At 46.2% G+C, this 18875-nt stretch overlaps 1 protein-coding gene across 28 annotated transcripts in view; it reads left to right on the top strand.

Annotated features, from left to right (window-relative positions):
- Tacc2 (transforming acidic coiled-coil containing protein 2) overlaps positions 1 to 18875 on the top strand; it is a 228737-nt gene that overhangs the window by 72252 nt on the left and 137610 nt on the right. For 2 of the 28 annotated variants that reach the window (XM_087185653.1, XM_087185650.1), the window contains exon 1: positions 12325 to 17290. The exons of 24 other annotated variants lie outside the window; for them this stretch is intronic. The gene's annotated coding sequence lies outside the window, so the exon portion shown is untranslated. Of the gene's footprint in view, positions 1 to 12324; positions 17291 to 18875 lie in introns of those variants that run through there. 2 more of the 28 variants (XM_087185652.1, XM_087185651.1) reach the window with 2 other exon arrangements.

Genomic DNA, 18875 nt, shown 5'->3' with positions numbered 1-18875 from the left:
AAATGTAGAATTTTCTAAATGCATTTTTGGATTTGGAAAATGTTTCTTCTGCCCCCTTCTAAGGTCTTTTTCAAAAACCTTCAGCTTTCTGTCACGCGTTTGGATATCACAAAACATACTTTCCATTGTTTTCCCTACAACTTGTATTTTTTTGTTCAGTACATTCAAGTGTAGTGTAAAATCTCTAAAAAAAAATGAGTTGTTAAGCCAGGCCTTTTCAGTGACCTTCAGATAGTACTGCCGTTTTTCATTCATAAACAGCCTAATTTCTCTTTTTTTTCCAGTACCGGGAATTGAACTCCTGACCTTGCACTTACCAGGCAGGCACAGTGCCACTGGGCTAAATCCCTGACCCCAATAAACAGCCTAATTTCATCCAGGCAGGCTACTTATCTCTCCAGGACTCCTCTACTCAGCCAGTGGACATTATTGTACATAAGTAAGGCATTACACTGGTACTGAAGCCCAGCAAGAAGTGCTTGCAACTGTTGAAAATTAAGACCACAAGCCATGATATAATTCACCATTTTTGTGACATCTTTAAGATTATTGTTTAATTTTTTGCTGCTTTCTCTGGCAAAGAGAATGTCTTGGTGTATAATACAGTGAAACTGAATAACTGGATGTTTTGCTTCTTTAACAAAGAACTGTATGAAACCAGATGTTGCTCTCACCATGAAAGATGCCCCATCACTACTAACTGAAACCACTTTTTCTGGTCTTACATCTTGTGACAAAAAAGTCTCCATTACAGCATTGTAGATATCTGTCCCTTGTGTTCTTCTAGGCAAAGACATCAGATTTGCCCGCTCTTCTCTCATGATGTCACCATTATTCCTAGCCTTGCACGATTATTTATATCTGTGCTTTCATACAAGCACATGGAGTAACAGGCTGCCTTTTGTAAGGCAGTGGTGAACTGCTGACTAACATCACTTGCCATGTGTAGGGCTTGATCTTTCACAATATTTCTGTTAAGTGGCATCTCAGAGATGCATTGCATAATTTTATCCTTATTTGGGAATTCATTCCCAGCAACATGGACCAGCAGGAGGTATCTTTCCTGCACTGAGTCAAGGAATTGCACCATTGAACCACCAGAGATGGTGGTTAACCTGCTCACCTCACGCTCAGGCTGCAGACCTACCTGTTCCTAAGCCACCCTTATAAGGAAGCCCCAGGTCATCCAGAAAGTTGGCTCAGAGCAGCAGCACTTAGGAGGAATCGTCTCTTCTGCTCAACCCCTGATGGCTGCATCTGAAAGAGTACCCTTTGCAGACCTGAGAGGGAGCCCAAATGGGCACCTTCTTGGCCTGAGAAACTGGAAAGGTGAGAAGGGGCTTAACGTGGTATCAACAGGCCCCAGCTCAAAACGTCTTGGGCCTGACTTTCCCTTCTTTCTTACTGCCTGCTGAGTTGTCTGGTCTTAAATATTTTAGCAGCCTGCTGATTCAGATATAGATTATGAGAGTGTTTCTCTGTTTCAAGAAGGCACTGGAACAGGTCTGGTTACTGATACTCTAAATGCCCTTTTCTTTTGCAAGACCACCAGGAAGGGGTTAGGGAATAAAATCCCAGGGGAGGGGTTCATCGACCCTGTAAGTGGTCAGGGTGGGCCAAGAGAGGACCCCAGTGCACAGCAGCCTTGGGTCAGCACTGAGTTCTCACACCAGGAGCACCTTGGAGAAGGAGAGCAGGGTGCTGCAGATGCTACAGGTGAGTGGGGACAGCCACGATAGGAGGTACCAGGCATGAGGCTGAGAAGGAAATCAGGCTGGAGTCCTAGCTCCTACTCTTAGGTTGTGTTGGGTGGTCACAGAACTGCACCAAGTCTTGGTGTCTGGGCGAAGGCTGACTTTGGCTCCTGAGGGTGAAGGAGGGTTGAAATGGGGAATAGATGAGGCCAGATACAGCATGCTTTGGCTCACAGTAAATGGTGACTGTGTCCGTGAAAGAGTGAGAGCCACAGCTCCTGGAGAGTCCATAATCAACACACTGGAGCCATGGGGGATCTTCTGGGCAGCTCCATCCCGACAGGGCACTGAGCAGTTTGCCCAGTGAATTTGCACCCAGGCTAGGTTCTCAGAAGAGGGGAGCCAGAGTCTCTCCTAGTGGAGAAGCACTGAGATGGGCGTGAAAGACTCAATGGGAACTGGCTCTTCCTCTGGGAAGAGCTTTGGGATAAATGGTCAGGTGGGCAAGCAGGTTGACATGCTCCAGGTGAGTGATGGGTGTGGTTTGTTAACGCCAGCTCAGGAACAGGAAATCCCTGAGGAGTCAGGTTGTTCAAGGGTACCTGTCTACTTCCTCTCTTCCCGCTACAAAAGTCTGCTCACCTTTCACCTGCCTGACCCTGAGCAATCTCTGATGTAGGAGCAGAAAGTTAGATTCCAGGTCCTAAATTCTGAGTCTAGGAATGTTTGCTTTGATATATGTTTGTGGTCATTTCAATGTAGAGTGGGTCTCAGTTTCTGGCTAAGAGGACAAGCTACATTCTTCTCTCTTGGGAATGTTAGACTTGCAGGCATGGCCCTTGCTGACCAGCATCTGATACTGTGCATGACCCGCAGTAGGCACTCCCCAAGTGTCCACTGAATAATTAAACATAAATACCTATCAGATGAGTTTGAGTGTTTCTGTCCTGGAAAACAAGGTCAGGAAGGACTTCAGAGGCAGAGAGCTAGGTGCAATTTCTAGTTCTGCTGTTAGACCATTTAACCCTGAGCAAGCTCTTGAGTCACTTGGAACCTCAGTTTCCTTGCCTAAAAATGATATTCTTCGTTACTTTTCTCTCACTGCTGAGACAAAATACCTGACACCCAAAGTTAAAGGAGAAACATTTATTTAGCTCATAGTTTGTAGAGGTTTCAGACCATAATCGGCTGGCTCCAAGACAGAGTGGCACATGGCAGACAGGCATTGCAGAGAACAGTTCATGGTGGGCAAAAATAGCAAATGCAACAAGGGACCTTAACAGCGTCTTTCTGCCCTTTTTGTCTTATCCAGACTACTTAGGGTGGGTAGCACTCATGCCCTTACTCCTAGTGCCCTTGAGCCTATCATTGCGCTGTGAATCAATTCCAGCATCATATACTCTAGATCCAGACACCTCTGAAAAAGCCCTGCCACATAAGGCTTTGGGGGAACATCTAGATACAAGCCATAACAGGTTATAATGCTAGAGTCCACTCCCCAGAGTTACTATGGAGATTATATAAAAATGATAGGTGTAAAATGTAAGGAATGGGAAAAGGGGACATTATGAGTCCTGGTCTCCTGTGAGGCATAACAGCACAAGGTGAATTAATGAATAAAGACAGGAAACGAGACTTAGAGAAAGAAGCTGAGCTTCGAGCCCAATCAGTGCTGCTCTGGGAAGCAAAGACCAAAGACAACGGCACTTCAAGCTTGCCACACCTTTATTCAGTACATTGGGAGTATAGCAGATGATTCCGAGAGCAGAGATAATCCTGGGACAATGAGGAGCTCACGCAGATGAAGATCCTAAATTGAGAAGGAATTTATGTTGATTAGGAATTTGTCCATCCCCAGGTGAAATGTTTTTTTTAACTACTCAGTTCTCAAGGAACCAAGATGTCTTCAGCTGATGTAATCCTGCCCTGGAGTGTCATGGCATCACGGGACCATTCGAGTCTTAGCTGTGACTGAAGGCAAAAATGGAGTTATGTCTCAACATGCCATAGCAGGCCTGTTGGCAGGAAAACTAGGCCTAATCATAATTTAATTGTGAAATGATTTTTCCTCAAGATTATGTTGAATTGCTCCTGCCAGTAAAAAGCTTATCAGAGTCCCTGCATGGCCTTCTGTAGGCACTGAGATATCAGGGATTGTTGTTTTTATGATTATGAGTATGATTAGCATCATCATCATCACCATCACTCAATTGATTATACTATTATTAAGATAGGTGAGTGGTAAAAACTTGAGTTTTTATACAATGGTTAATTGGAACTTGCTGAAGTTTATGTGTATCTGCTCTGGATTCTTTGGAATGTGCCGGTACCATGTAAATCTCTCCCTTCCTGTAGGCTGCCCCCACCCAACAAGGGTGACCTCGGTGTTGCAACGTTGGATGCAAGGTCAAACCATCTAGCACTCATGGGGAATGCATTCTCTTCCTTGTGGAAAGTAGGGCTTTGGGGTTAACCTCTTGCCAACAGTGGCTGCAAAAGGCTGAAAGCTAACATTAGAGGCAGAGTGCAAGCCACTGTGTGGGTGAGCCAAGAGCACCACTGGGAAATAAGCAGTGTGGGCATCTCTGGGAGAAACTGCCTTGACAATCTTGGCATGATGTTTGAGCTGCCAGCCTCTGCCAAACCTACTACAGATATGGGCAGGATGGAAAGTTGTCTGGCCTAGCCTGCCTGTGTGCCAGATACCATAGTGTAATTGCTGGAGGAGGAGACCCTTCCTGGGAGGTGGCCAAGCAGCTGGCATTTAAATATGCATGGCCAGAGTTGGTAGACAAGGAGAAACTGGGGAAGAATGGGATAGCCAGGCCTGGGCTTGAGGTCAGCCCTAGGCCAGACTACCTTTCCAGGCCACCTATGGAAGATGTCCGGGTAGACACTCTTGTGCCTCCTGAGGCTAGGTAGCAGGGATGCTGGCCTTTGAAACAGAAGCCACCTCATGTCTGGCTCAGTCACTCACAGTCATGAAATGTCAGAACCAGAAGGGTCTCAAATCTTCAATTTCCTCATTTTACAAATGAGAGGCTGAGACTCAGACAGAGAAAGAGAGAGACTTCAAGGCCACACAGCCTGTCAGAGGACCCCTGGTCCAACTCAAATTTCAACTTGCGCTCTACTATAATGCAGTTAGTTCTCTGACCCCAAGACCACCCTTCTCAACAACCCACAGGCTCTTGTTTACTTCTAGTGAACAAGCCAACACTGACACCAACCCCAGAAAATGTTCCCAGGAAGCTGGTGCTCCAGATTATTTTCTAGAGGAGGTGATAGTTTAAGGTCATTTCCACCTGGGGTTGTGTCTGAAGAAGCCGTTCTGCAGGTTCACTCTGGCTTTTTTGCAAATCAAATCAAACTTGCCTCTGTGCTGTGTAGCTGGCTTTTCTTTGCTGTGCCTGAGCACTTTCAGGAAAACCACTATGAAAAGCATTCACAGATTCTCTAATTCACCACAATGAGAGGATGCAGAGATTCTGAGGGGGAGGACAGTCTCACTTAGAGTCCAACGGCAGAAAGTTCTGCTGAAACCTGAGCTTTGCCTCCCTTCTGGCCCATGTGTCTGTGTGAGCAATCCGTGGAGGAAAGCTCAGAGGGCACGTTAGTCTGGTTCAAGTTTCTTTCCAAACAGTTGGGCCATGAAGCCTTGGGAGATAAAATGCTCTTAATGATCATTGCAGGATTTAGTTTGGGTTTTGCCTAAAGATGATAAGTGTATCTGCTAGAAACCACCAGACTCCCGGTGGAACCGCTGCTTGTACCTCTTTATTTGGTTCATGTTTCATCTTTGGTAAAGAGAATTCTGTAAAAGTACAACATAGAAATGGCCCCCAGTGGAAGAAACATTTACTTTCAGAAACTCCCTTTGCATTTTGCATTTGGGAACCAGGACTGGTGCAAATAGGAAAGCTGTTGTTCTTTCCTGCTGGCCACTGGCTCTGACATAGACTGTTTTATGTCTTCTCTTCTAAAACTTTTTTTCCACAGGTAAAACAGTGTGGAGAAAATGTGCAAATGCAGAGGCAGGCCCAGACTTTAAAAGCACCAGAAGCAGGAGGTCCCCAGGACTCAGAGATGATTGCTGGAGTCATGAATCCTTATCTCTGGGTGAGCCCTCTGCCTGCCTCACCATTCCCTCTACTGTGGCCCTGGAGGGGACCACATTCTGCTTCAACAGACAGTAGAGGCCCAGACTTTTCAGCCCTTGGACTCCCCAAGAGTCTCCTGATCCCTTGCCCACCGAGAGTCCTTTCTATAGCCTGCCCACAATCTTAAGACAGGGGATTTCATCCTCTGCAGAGAGCTTGGATGTTTTGAGCTGGACAAATCTGTATTCAGGTCTGTGACTTTTTTGCTGTAGGAGAGTGGTCATGTTAACATCTTGAGGCCTTGGTTTTCTCATCTGTAAAATGGGTATAAAATAAGTACCTAGCTCATAAGGCTTCAGTATGATAGTACAAGGAAAGTGTTTGTAGCTGGTACGGGCAAGAGCTCTGTGAAATCTGTCACTGTTGGAGAGTGAGCCTTCGGAGGGCAGGGACTGTGTATGGTCCCTAGTCCTTACCATAAAGAGCTGAACGTAGTATGCCTTCAACAAATGCTTGTAGAATGATTTGTTATGTGTAGCAGATAGAGGGTGTTATTTGGAATTTTCCTTAAAAAGATAAGTAAGAATAGCTGACCATGGTGATATATGCCTATAATCTCAGCACTCAGGAGGCTGAGGCAGGAGGATTACCCTGAGTTCAAGGCCAGCTTGGGCTACATAGCAAGACACTGTCTCAACCCCCACCTCACCTCCGAGAGAGAGAGAGAGAGAGAGAGAGAGAGAGAGAGAGAGAGAGAGAGAGAGAGAGCGCGCGCATGCACATCATTGGCTAGGCTAGTCCCCCAAACAGTACTACAACCAAATCATTCATTCATTCATTCAGCCACTCAAACCGAGGGCCTCCTACACTCCTGCATCAAGGTCCCAGGCTGTGTGATCTAGGTGGGATTTCTCATCCTCGGTGCTGCTGACATTTTGGGCTGACTGATTGTTGTGGGCGGGGGCTCTCTTGTGCATAGAAGATGGGTAGCCATGCTTGATGGCAGTAGCATCCCCCAAGTCATAACACTCAAAAATGTCTCCAGATACTGCCAGTGTCTTCTAGGGGGAGAAATTGCCCTGCTAGGAGCCACAGCTCAGGGCCTTGGTACTCGAGATAGGGTTCCTTAGGAGAACCACGCTAGCACAGCCTGGCAGTTTGTCAGAAATGCAGTCTCAGGCATGCTGAGAAGGAACCTTGTTTTTACAAGATACTGGTGACTCTACCACCAGAGTTGGAAAAGCACTGCCAGGTTCACAGGCCACACCTTGAGTAGCAAGGCTCGAAAACTCTATCCTTAATCTTGGCTACACACTGACACCTCCTATGGAGCTTTAAAATATCTTGATGCCTGGGCCGGGGATTTAGCTCAGTGGTGCCTTCACCTGTCTCTCAAGCGCAAGGTCCTGAGTTCAATCCCTGGTATCAAAAAAAAAAAATCTTGATGCCTAGCCCACGAGACTTAATTGATATGGAGTACAGTCTTGGTATAGGGGACTTTACAAGTTCCCTGGGTGGTTCTACACAACTGAGCACTTCTAGTCTAATGACTGCAGAAGCAAACCAAATAAAGACTCAGCCTTTAGATGCATAGTTGGTGGGAGACAAGATTACTATTTTGTAGACTGAATTTAACCTTGCAACCACTGCTCTCCTTGGTCCTGCCAGACCTTGCACTATTGTGGCTGCTCATCAAACTTTTAATTTTTTCTCTATGCCCTGATACCACCTGAGCATCTCACTCCATCTCCTGGAGAAGTTTGTTTTCTGCTAAGGAAGATGGTATAGCAGCAGAGCTTTGCATCCTGTTTAGGCAAAGACATATTTTAAATTAGGACTAAGCCAAGTTCAAGACTCTGGTCTTGGAGGAGTTGGGCTGGTGCACTTGGCCTGTGATAGAGTGGTCTGGCACCTTGCCTCTGAGCACACATCCAAGCCATGCAGGTATGTGGAATGAGTTTTGTGTCCCCTCAAAGAAGATCCCAAAACCACATCTAGAAATTCTGAATGAGGCTCAGAAAGCATGTGTAAAGCTACCCCTATATGTTTCCTTGTGTGTATTTTGGATTCAAGGCTGACATTTTATTAACATGGGTGGAGGTAATGGTTGAATGTTTAGAAGGCCTGAATCCTGCCTGCAAATGTTTCACTCTGCCCTACAACCCAGTTTTGCCAGGGTGCCTTTCAGGAGTGTGTCTTGCTGCTGTACAGCCCTTCATGGAATGTAAGGACCTAGCTCAGAAGCCCAAAGCAGTGACTCCTTCTAGAAAAGAAATTCCACAGAATTCATCAGTGAAGTGGATTTTGGGCTATTAATGTGAGGGCTGCACTTTTTGGTATGATGAACCCAGGCCTGCACCTTGGGTTATCTATGGCATCTCCTTCTCCTAACATGGCAGACTGTAGGGAAAGAAATACAGCTCTTGGTCCCTGTGGACTGGTTTAAGAGTTTGGGTTCTGCAGACACATAGCCTCATGAGCTCAGGACCCGGCCTCAACCCAGCACAGGCATAGGCCACACAGGCACTGCAGGAAGGCCTGGTTTCCTGCCTTCAAGGAGTCTACATGGGACAGAATACAGGCATGAGAGGATGCAAACAGCTCATAGCCCTCATGCTCTTTGCCTTTCGTTTGGTTCTTGATGTAGGCTGCAGTGAGCAATTCCCAGGAAGATTTTCTGTCTGAGGGTAGGGATACATCTTCTCTTTGCTGTCATTTTTTCAGTTGTAGGTACTATCAAATTGTACGTGCTCTAGAAGTATTTGTTGAATGACTAATCATACACTTCCTTATTACAGTTATTGGATAAATCTTAGGAAGAGATTTAGTTCTCACTACCTAAAGTACTGTTTTCCCCCAGTGCACAGCCTCTTTTTGCTCAGTGTTTCACCAGTGTTGGTCACTCACATATTGCCTCAATGGCATTTACCATATACATACACCACTGTACTCACATCTATTCACTGTTCCTATTTAAATAGCTTCCTTTTATCTCAATGTATTACTTCAGTTCTGTGCCAAGGCAATGTCTATGAAGTTATGGTTTGGCACGCTAATTATATTTTTCCTTAACATATTCTAAATGCATAACTATTAAAATACTCTAACCTGGGAATTTCTAATATAGTAACACTCACTTATCTTCTGAAATGCAGCGTAAATATTCTCTCTTCAAAAATCACCCCGTACCTCTCCGAATGGTGATCCAAATGTTCATTTGCTGTCTTTGCCTGTGGCAGTCATTCCCTCCCCTTCCTGTAGGAACTAGCTCGGGAGCCCCGTTGCATCTGACTTTTTAACCCTAGTCATTGTACAGGCCCAGGAACATGGAACATGGTGATAAATGGTTTCGAATAATTGAATCAACTCCCTTTGTTCGAGGGGAGCTTATGCTGTGTGGAATCTGTGCCTGCCCTGACCCAGTGATGTTGAATCTTTTAGAGCCCAAGTGCCAAACTGCAATCCAAAGCCCGCTTATTTATCATAAAGTGCCAACACTGCAATTAAACCTCAATACTGAGGTTTTAGGTTAGAAAAAACAACTGATACATTCACATATTATGTCTTAAAAGAAAAACACAATAACACATGTGCCACCTAACCAGGTGCCGTAGGAGAGTGGTGGTGAACCCACGGCACGCATGCCACAGCAGGCATGAAGAGCCCTCTCTGTTAGCATGTGAGACAGGTCGTCTCAGCATTGCCCCAGCAGCCAGGCATTGGGTGACAGCACACAGAGGGGCCATGGGCATGCTTGCAAGGAGTAGCAGCACCAGACTATGACTTTCTGAGCTGCGACTTGTGTGAGCTTTTGCTAGGCTGGTCAGTGCTCTGCCAAGGGTATAGATAGATATATTAGCTTGGACTGGCTGTGAGTTTTAATACATTTGTTTTTGGTTTTGGTTTTGGTTTTTTTTGGATATTGGGGATTGAACTCAGGACCTTGCACTTTTGAGGCAGGCGCCAGAACCAGTGAGCTAAATCCCCAGCTCACATTTGTTTTTATTAACACAACATTTTAGCTTTAAGGTTTCTTATGAAAGAAACTCTAAGATTTAGCAAAGAGATGTTCTAGTTAAGAGACTGTGGTTCTTTTAACGTTGTGCTGTCCCCCTGACATATTTGAATCTGCAGCATCATATTTCACCGTTTGTGAAGAATTTATGAATACAAGAGCAGGGATATATATATTTGTTTGAACTGGCTGCGATTTTAGCAGAAGCCCCCATGAGGTAGGAAATGCACTCAGATGCCTTGTTCAGAGCAGCCCAAAAGCTGGTGCTCAGTGGAACACTGACCCCTTGGGCAGATGGTCTGAAAATTCAAGAGGAAGCCCAGCTGAGAATCACTGCCACGGATTGTCAATTCCCAATACCCAGTACTTTAGTGTTAACTAATAGTGTTTGCTATTTTGGGTATAGGGATAGATTTGTATTGGGTATTTCTTTTTTTTTTTCAATTTTGTGTTTCTGTAGACTCCCAAGTCTTGAACACCAAAAAATGATGACAGCAAAAATAGTAAAACTGAAAAGAGATAGTGGAAGATCATTCCAAGATGCCATTTGGAGTGACTGAACACAATGGGAAAGCATTATGTTTTCTGTGTAGTGAAGGTGTAGTGTGTCACACACCAGGGATCAGATGGCACTTTGACACCAAGCACAGAAGTGTTATTGAGTTTGGTGAAACTGAAACAGTTTCTTGAAGGGAAATGTAGAAAATATCATTCTCAGTATCTTAGTTTTTGCAACTGTCTTTCTAAAACAAATCATCTGCCAGCTGCCAGCTTTCAAATTTCACTGTGCACAGCCAAACATGGTAAGCCCCTCTCTGATGGAGATTTTATCAAAATGGCCATGTTGTCTGGGAGTGATTCTCTTTTTCATGATTTCCCAAACAAGGATAAAATTATGCAACGCATCTCTGAGATGTCACTGAGCAGAAATACTGTTAAAGATTGAGTCCTGCACATGGCAAGTGATGTTAGTCAGGAGCTCACCCCTGACTTACAGAAGGCAGCCTGTTACTCCATGTGCTTGTATGAAAGCACAGATGCAAATAATCATGCCAGGGTACGAGTAATTTTGTGCTGTACTGTTGGTCACATCATGAGAGAAGAGCTGGTGAAACTGGTGTCTTTGCCTGGAAGAACACAAGGGACAGATATCTATACAGGTGTGTAATGGAGGCTTTTTTGTCACAGGATGTAAGACCAGAAACAGTGGTTTCAATTAGTAGTGATGGGGCATCTTGCATGGTAGGTTCTTCATACAGTTCTTTGTTGTTGTTCGTTTTTTTTGTACCAGGGATCAAACTTGGGTCCTTGCACTTGCCCAGCAGGTGGCGAAACCACTGAGCTAAATCCCCGGCCATACAGTTCTTTGTTGAAGAAGCAAAACATCTAGTCATTCAGTTTCACTGTATTATACACCAAGATGCTCTCTTTGCCAGAGAAAGCAGCAAAAAATTAGACGATAATCTCAAAGATGTCACAAAAATGGTGAATTACAATCATGGCTCATGGTCTTAATTTTTAACAGTTGCAAGCACTTCTTGCTGGGGTTCAGACCCAGTGTAATACTTTATTTATGTATAATAATGTTTGGTGGCTGAGCAGAGGAAAAATCCTGGAGTGATTTGTAGCCTGCTTGGATGAAATTAGGCTCTTTGTGAATGAAAAAAGGCAGGAATATCCACAGCTCACTGATATGGCCTGGATTTAAAACCTCATGCTTTTTAGAGGTTTTATACTATACTTCACTGTACTGAACAAAAATTACAAGGTGTAGGGAAAACAACAGAAAGGATGTTTTGTGATATTCAAACTATTGCAATGGGATCGATCCTCTGACTGCCTAGAAAAGGAGACGGCCAGGGCTAAAGTAAGAAAGATAATAGAGACTTGGCTAATTTCAAAGTACATGGCAGGCCTGGAGGTCAGGGCCACAGAGTGGGCAAAGACAAAGACATTCCGCCGGGCTAGCCATTATTTATTGGGTACACACAATCACTGGAGGGAGTATCAGGTGAGTTAGTGTATGGCATGTGGACACATATCTCCATTTTGCCTCTGGTCACATGTTGAGGCCTCAATGGTTCCATGATACTGTGAAAAAGTGTGGAATTCTCTGCCAAATACTTTAAGTCAATGAATGCACTTGGGATTGCTTTTCGTACTTTGATTGGGTCATCTTCTGCTTGTGAACAGCTGTTTTCAGCTTTGAATTGTATCAAATCTGATACAAGAAACAGACAAATGACCTGAGTGCTGCATGTGTTGCTCTCAAACTAATAAAATATGAGCCGAGGTTTGACAAGCAATAGCACACAACAGCAAAGATCACATTAATTGTGCAAAAGCATGCCAAATGCAAACTTTTACCTTTCAATAAAAAGCTGTTTGTATCATTGAAACCTCTATTATTGTGTTTTTCTTTTAAGACAAAAGATTTTAATATATGAGTCATTTATTCTAAGCTAAAAACTCAGTAATCAGATTTAACTGCAGTGTTGGCACTTTGTGATAAATAAGTGGGTTTTGGATTGCAGTTTGGGCTCTAAAATGTTCACCATCAGTTGACCTAGGATTCTCAGAAGACAAGGTGCTGTAATCCAGGGCCCTACTCTTATGTTTCCATAGGGATGCCAATTAACAACTCAGATATATGAAATTCAATTTAGACTCCCAGCTCCTAGAAAGTAGCGAGTGTGCTACTTGTCCGGGGAGGTTTGTTCTCTGTCGTTCTGCATCAGAAATTCCCCATCATTTAAGTACCCAGCAAATATGTTTCTAGTCTCTGCCCTCATGGTCCAGGATTTCTCTGAGAATGAAGTTGTGTCATTGCCAGTCTAGGGAGGGGCTGGGGTGCACAGGAGGTAACCAAGAGAGAGACCCTGTGTCTAGGGAGTCAGAAACAAGTCTTTGGGAAAATGCAAGTTCCTCTCAGCTTCCTGCAGGACCTTCTTCTAATACTCCTTTTGTCTCCAATTCTGCCTGCTCCCAGGGCTGACTACTCTGAGTCTTCTGGTGCTATTGTTCCCTACTCCTGCTTCTTCCCCTGCAGCATCAGCCTGGCTTCGCAGACAGGATCCTTTTGAACCATTTTTATATCCCCATGGGGACTTAGAACAGAGATTGCAGGTTCTCAGTGAATATTTGATTAGTTCATGGTAATTTCTGTGCCAGGCAAATCTGAGCACAGGTTCTTAGCTTGGCTTCTTGTTTTCATGTGACTTGTCACTTCTCAGCCAAAGCAAATGCTTTTGCCACTGCAGAGTATTAAAGGAAGCTTCAAACACAGAGCAAAGGATGGCTTGGTAGACCAGGCCAGAGCTACTTCCAGGAACTGGTTTGCCTTTGTGTTCCAGAAGACTCCTTTGACAAATGATCATTTGCTTTGCAGTTTGCCATTCTTTTCTGTGGCTTTAGGTCTGGTCTCTATCTAGTGAGTGCTTCTACATATCACAGTCAATAGTCCTTTGAAGATGCTTTTGCCTATAAGTAACAGACAGCCGAATACAAAGAGTAGGGTTTGCCATCTCACCCAGCAGGAAGACCAGAGGTGGGGCATTTCTGAGAATGAGGAATTCATTAGCTCAGGACGTCACTGAGGACCCCCTCCTTTTCCTCTTCCCTCTACCCACACTGAGTATGTAGGTTGATGTCCTCCTTTGTCGTTTCAATCTGGATGCCATAACTTCAAGGGAGAGTATTCTCACATGTCAGTGCTGATGGCAAGAAGTCATGTGAAGGATAGAAAGCATGTCATCTTTTATATCCTGAAGCGTGAGGCACATGTCTCCAGAAGGCCTGGCTGATTCCTCTTCTGTTTTATTGGCCCAGCCTGTGTCCCAGGACAATGCCTATACCGAAGTAGGACATAAACAACGAGGGGGCTGCAGTGATGGAGGCAACCAGTGCCACCTGCCACAAAAGTTCATATTCAGAGTTTCCCCAAGTGGGGTTTGAAAAGCATCTTCATCAGTATTATCCAGAATACGCTTGCTAAAGTGCATGTTCCTGAACTCCTCCCCTAACCTGAACGAGAAGACTGGGAGCTGGGCCCAGGAATCTGCATATTAACAGTAACCCAGTGAGTCTTATTTAAGTAATTTTTAGCTCACAGACCTATGTTTGTGATTACCTCCTATTCATATTTTCATGTTCAGTAGGGCTTGTCTTTTAAGGAGAGGCTAGGGAGTAAGAATAAAGAGTTAGATTTTTAAAATTCCCTTGCTAGGCCTTGCCTTCTAGAGATTCAAACAGAAATGTTAATGGATATAATTATGTTACCTCACATTTGCTTCAAAATAATCTAGGAGTGCAGAGGGAGTGGGCATATGGACAAAATAGTTAGCTATGATTTGGTGTCGGGGCCCGGTAATATATGAAAGGTTCATTATTACTTAAGTTTTTCAGTCTGTAAGCTAGACACCTGCTTTGTTGCTGTGCTGCCTTTGACCCTCCCAGGGTCTCAGGTTGGATTCTAGGATTATAGCAGCAGAAGTTCTCTACGAATTGGGCTTCATTTTCTTTTTCTTCCCTCCTAATGAGCCTCTTCCCCTAACAAAATCTTATGTGAAACCCGAAGAAATGACAGATAAAAGTTGACCGGCTGTGGTTGTAGGTGCTGTGGGTGCCTCCCAAACAGCCTTTAAAAGAACTCTAGAGACTCCAGGACTCTGCAGAAGGTAACACAACATCCTCTGCACGAGGGCATTGTTGAAAACATTCATGCAGGCCGTGTTGCTGACAGAGGCCACAGCCCATTTCTGAGACCTAAGAAATCCTTAGGACAGTAAAGATGCAGCCATGGATGCAATTTCTGAGACATATTCTTGCATCCAGTGATTCATTCTGCAGATCCCACAAGCATGCACTTGTTCTCTTGTATACTGGTATTATATGTTGTTGCCCTGTCCTGGAGCAGAAGGAGACAGCAATGCACCCATAGCTTCAGGTTTATTCAGGCAACATTCCTGGCTCTACCCAGGACCAGGGCTGGGTGGATTGGCAGAGAGTTTCTGATGTGGATGCATCTTGGTCACATGGGAAGATGTGAATCTTAAACACTTGTGATATTTGGAACCCTTGAATTCATCTTCTAATGGGGAGCAAGAATAAAGACAGCTTTTAAATATTCCTGAACGTGGCTCTGCCTGATGCGAGCAGCCCAAGAGCATTGTACTTTCTCAGCTTGGGGACCTTAGAGAGATACTGGGTCAGACTTCCTCAGCCAGAGGATTTCTTCTGTGATGAATGAATGGTCCAAAACTCCAGAGACATTTGTGAATTTCAAGATGTTTCCCTAAAAATCCTTCAGAAAGGAGATAAAATCTCAGTAATAACCAGATTCCTCTGTGCAAGCTTCCTATCGCTGCTATAATAAATTACCACTTAATTAGTGGTTTAAGACAACACTAATTTTCTTATAGCTCTGTAGATGAAATCTCTAACATGCATTTCACTGGGTTAAACGCAAAGGTTTCAGCAGGTCTGTGATCCTTTCTGGAAGCCCTAGGAAAAAACCCATTTCCTTGCTTTTTCTGGCCCACATTCTTGGGCTGCCCACATTCCTTGGCTCGTGGCTCCTTTCTCCCTGTTTAAACCAGCATCTTCATATCTCTCTGGAGTTTGCTTCCACCATCACCCCACTGCACCTTCTTAGGACCTTTGTGATTACATTGGTCTTATCTGGGATAAGCCAGGATAATCTTTGTTGTTGTTTTTGAGGAGCCAGGATAATCTTTAAGGTCAGATGTTTAATTCCATACAGAACCTTAATTCCTCTTCGACTTGTTCACAGACCCCCAGGACTAAGGCCTGGTCATCCTCCAGGGGCCTTCCTTCTGTGGACAATACTTACCTACCTACCGGTAGGTTTCAAAGCACAGCAGTACCTTCCTTTGTCATGAAAATCATGCAGTTGTCAACTGGGGAGGGGGTGTTTCCCATGAAAGGGATGCACTTCAAGTTTGCTTTAGCTTTTTTGCCTGTGCTCAGGATTACAAGGTGGCAGATGGGTATGTTTTTACCATAAATGGGTAGGACCTGGGAGGGGGACACAAAAACACCAAAGAGCAGACATTCCAGGCCTCATTTCATCAATAGCTGATGGGGTACACTTAAACACAGTAGCCCACTTGAATCTCACTTATTGCACGTGTGGACACAATAATACTCTACCAATACTCATGACAAGCATGTCCACAAGGAATCTATTTAAATTGCCCTCAGAATTTCCTTTAGAAACATGACATCTTCAGTATATCTTTTTATTGCACATAGATATATATTTCTATCCATCTATCTACTGTCTATCTATCCTTTGTGGAAATAACTGTCATGAATCTTCATTTAGGGCCCTCGATCCTCAGACATCTGTTTCTTTAAGAGAAGGGAAGGAAGTATTGAGTCACTCATGAGTCTCTTGGCCTTTGGTCCCTGAGTACATAAAATATAGCAATGCTTTCTTTGATACTAAACAACATAGGAAGCCTGGCATCCTCATATAACCACAGGCTCTTCTCAGCTGGGCTTTAGCTGCAGAAATTTCCAGGGAAAAGGTGATCCACAACGCTGTGGGCAGGTAAGGGCCATGTCGTTCCTGGTGTGTGGTGGATGTTAATGAAGGAGTTAATTTCCGGCTCCGAGGGCGAGAAAACCACCCAAACTCAGAGGCCAATAGAAACACACGAGCTCCTCAGAAATATGGCAGCGGGAAGTGATTTGGATTTAGCCTCTGCCTGCTTCAGGGGCTGGCACAGCCAAGGAGAATACAGGGCAACAGTTGTGCGCTAAGGAGCTGAGTCTAAGCACCTTTAGGCAGGTGAGGAAAAAAGGGCCAGAATTTGGTGCCAGGACCAAGCCTGGCACCATCTCACTCTCAACTTCTTTCAGAGTCTGTCTGGGTAGCAAGCAGGCAATCCTCCCGCGGAGGAAGCATGGACCGCGGAGTGGTGACACCCGGCCTGTGCAGGACTCGGCCTTCGGCTCACTCCACATGCCGATGCCTCCCCGCGTTGCCATACAAAGCGGAAAGCGCTGTGGAAGAAGTAAGACCGGTAACAAGTTGTCAGGACCAAGGACTCCTGGAAGAAGTGTCCAGGACCCTCAGGAGCGGCGGCCCGGGAGTGGGTGCGCCTGGGCGCGCCGTGGGTCGGCTCGGCCCCGCGCATTCCTGGTTGGGGAGGAGAGCGCGGCGGGCGCCCTCCCGAGCAGCTGGCTGCGCGCTGGCCGGGCTCAGAGGGCCCAGAGCTGGGGGAGGAGCCTGGCCCGGCCGCCGCTCTGTCCCAGTCATTGGCCGTTAGTGCTGCAACTTTCCCGAGTCCTTCGGGGAGCCGCGCCGTTGCCCCGGGAAAGTTTGCGTCCCGGGGCCCGAGCCGGACGTGGAGATTGTGTGCACCGCGCCGCTGAGGGCCTCAGAAAACTCCCTGGAAGTGGCGTCCCCGGAGAACGCAGGCTCCGCGAGGGCCGTCCCGGCTCGCAGCCCGCCGGTAAGTGCGCCGCGGCCACGGTGAGGCGGCGAGCGTGCGTCCGGCCCGGGGAGACCTGCGTCCCAGACCGGGGCTGCCAGACAAAGGCGCCCTGAAAGTGGGAGCGTAGCTCCTTTCAGTTTTCCTCAGCGGAGACCGGGAAGGGGCGGAAAACGGCTGAATTACACGTTTGTGTCCCCTGCTGGCGGAGGAGTGTGTTTGCGGGAGAAGCGGCGGGCCTGGAGCGTCTGCCCCCAGACACGTACCTCGGGTGGCTGGGCGCGGGGTCAGCAGCGAGGACGAGGCGCTCGCCAGGGGGCTGGGTTCTCCGCCCACGGGGGCCCTTGCGCCATCCCTCCCGGGTCTCTCCGACTTCGTGCGGTCCCTTGGGTCTCGTGGGGGCGGCCCGGGTGGCCAGAGCTGCGCACGGATTAGCCACAAAATTCTGCACCCGATCGCTTCCGACTTTAGGACTTTTAAATTCTCCACTAGTTACGTCAGCGGGGCCAAGCGCACTTCGGGGCTCCGTGCGGCACGTGACCCGGCTGAGCTTCCCTGGGCTTCCTCGGCTCTCGCCTGCTGCCCGCCGCAGCGCTGTGTTTGTGTGTCGGGGCAGCTGCAGAAGTGCTGGCAATTGCCGCGCAGGCTCACAGCGCCTAATGCATCGCGCTGTTTGCGTGCAGTTCCTGCAACCTTGTTACAGTCCGCGGTGTTTGTCTTTTCTTAAAATGGCTTAATCATCGTTATCATTATTTTTACCTTCTGGCTTTGTCAAATACCTTGAAATACACCCGAATTAGATGTGTGGAGGGGAAACAGAAGGAACCTATGGAAAGAGGAGGAAGGAGACGGTACAGAGTGGACACTGTACAGTATGTGCGCTTGTGACTCTCCCAGTTTTTTCTGTCAAGGCGCAGGGAAAATCAAAAGATCCTAGGGCAGTCTCCTGTCTGTTTTATGACACAGGAAAATGTAGTTCTGTTATCAAGCAAAGAACTCATTCCACTCCCATCTCTGATTCCCTGTGGAGGCCACATTTCAAAAGCCATTTGCATTCTATTTGGAAATATCTTTGGCTGAGGGTCTGACTTGAGACTGAGTTTCAGCTGTGATTTTCATCTGTTTAGAGCCATATGTAGATGTCAGAGTTGAATCTTTACCAATGCTTTTGGAGTTGAGTCAGTGGAACTAGGAAGAGTTTTGTTGTGAATTGCACAACGAGTGACTCCCAAAGTGCCTGGCTGATCTGGGGCCAAGTGGCAGGGCCTCTCGAGAATGGGGCCACTTGTTCTGGGCAGGCCAGTGGAAGGGCATAGATTCCCACGGGGCTCCTTCCCTCAAGCCCTGCTCTGCCCTGGGCATTTTCCTCCGAAGAGAGTTGGAGCAGGAAATAGGCCAGTGGCTGCCCTGGTTATATGGAGACCTCAGCCAGTTCAGCCACCAGAGCCTCTTCCTGATTCCTGCACTGTCACTTGTCCCTTATGAGAAGTTAGGGCCTGATCTCAGGAGTGTGACCTATGTATGGCCTGCTTCGTTTTACCATTATTCATACATATTGCTGGTTATGGAAACCTGCAGGTCTAATGCCACCCCGCTGTGAAACCTA

The sequence above is a fragment of the Heterocephalus glaber genome, unplaced genomic scaffold (genome assembly GCF_053883595.1).
Source record: "Heterocephalus glaber isolate CG9 unplaced genomic scaffold, H.glaber_assembly_v1.0 deba00001497, whole genome shotgun sequence".
NCBI lineage: Eukaryota > Metazoa > Chordata > Mammalia > Rodentia > Bathyergidae > Heterocephalus > Heterocephalus glaber.
Note: the sequence above shows the minus strand (reverse complement) of the source record. Positions and strands in the feature narration are given on the sequence as shown.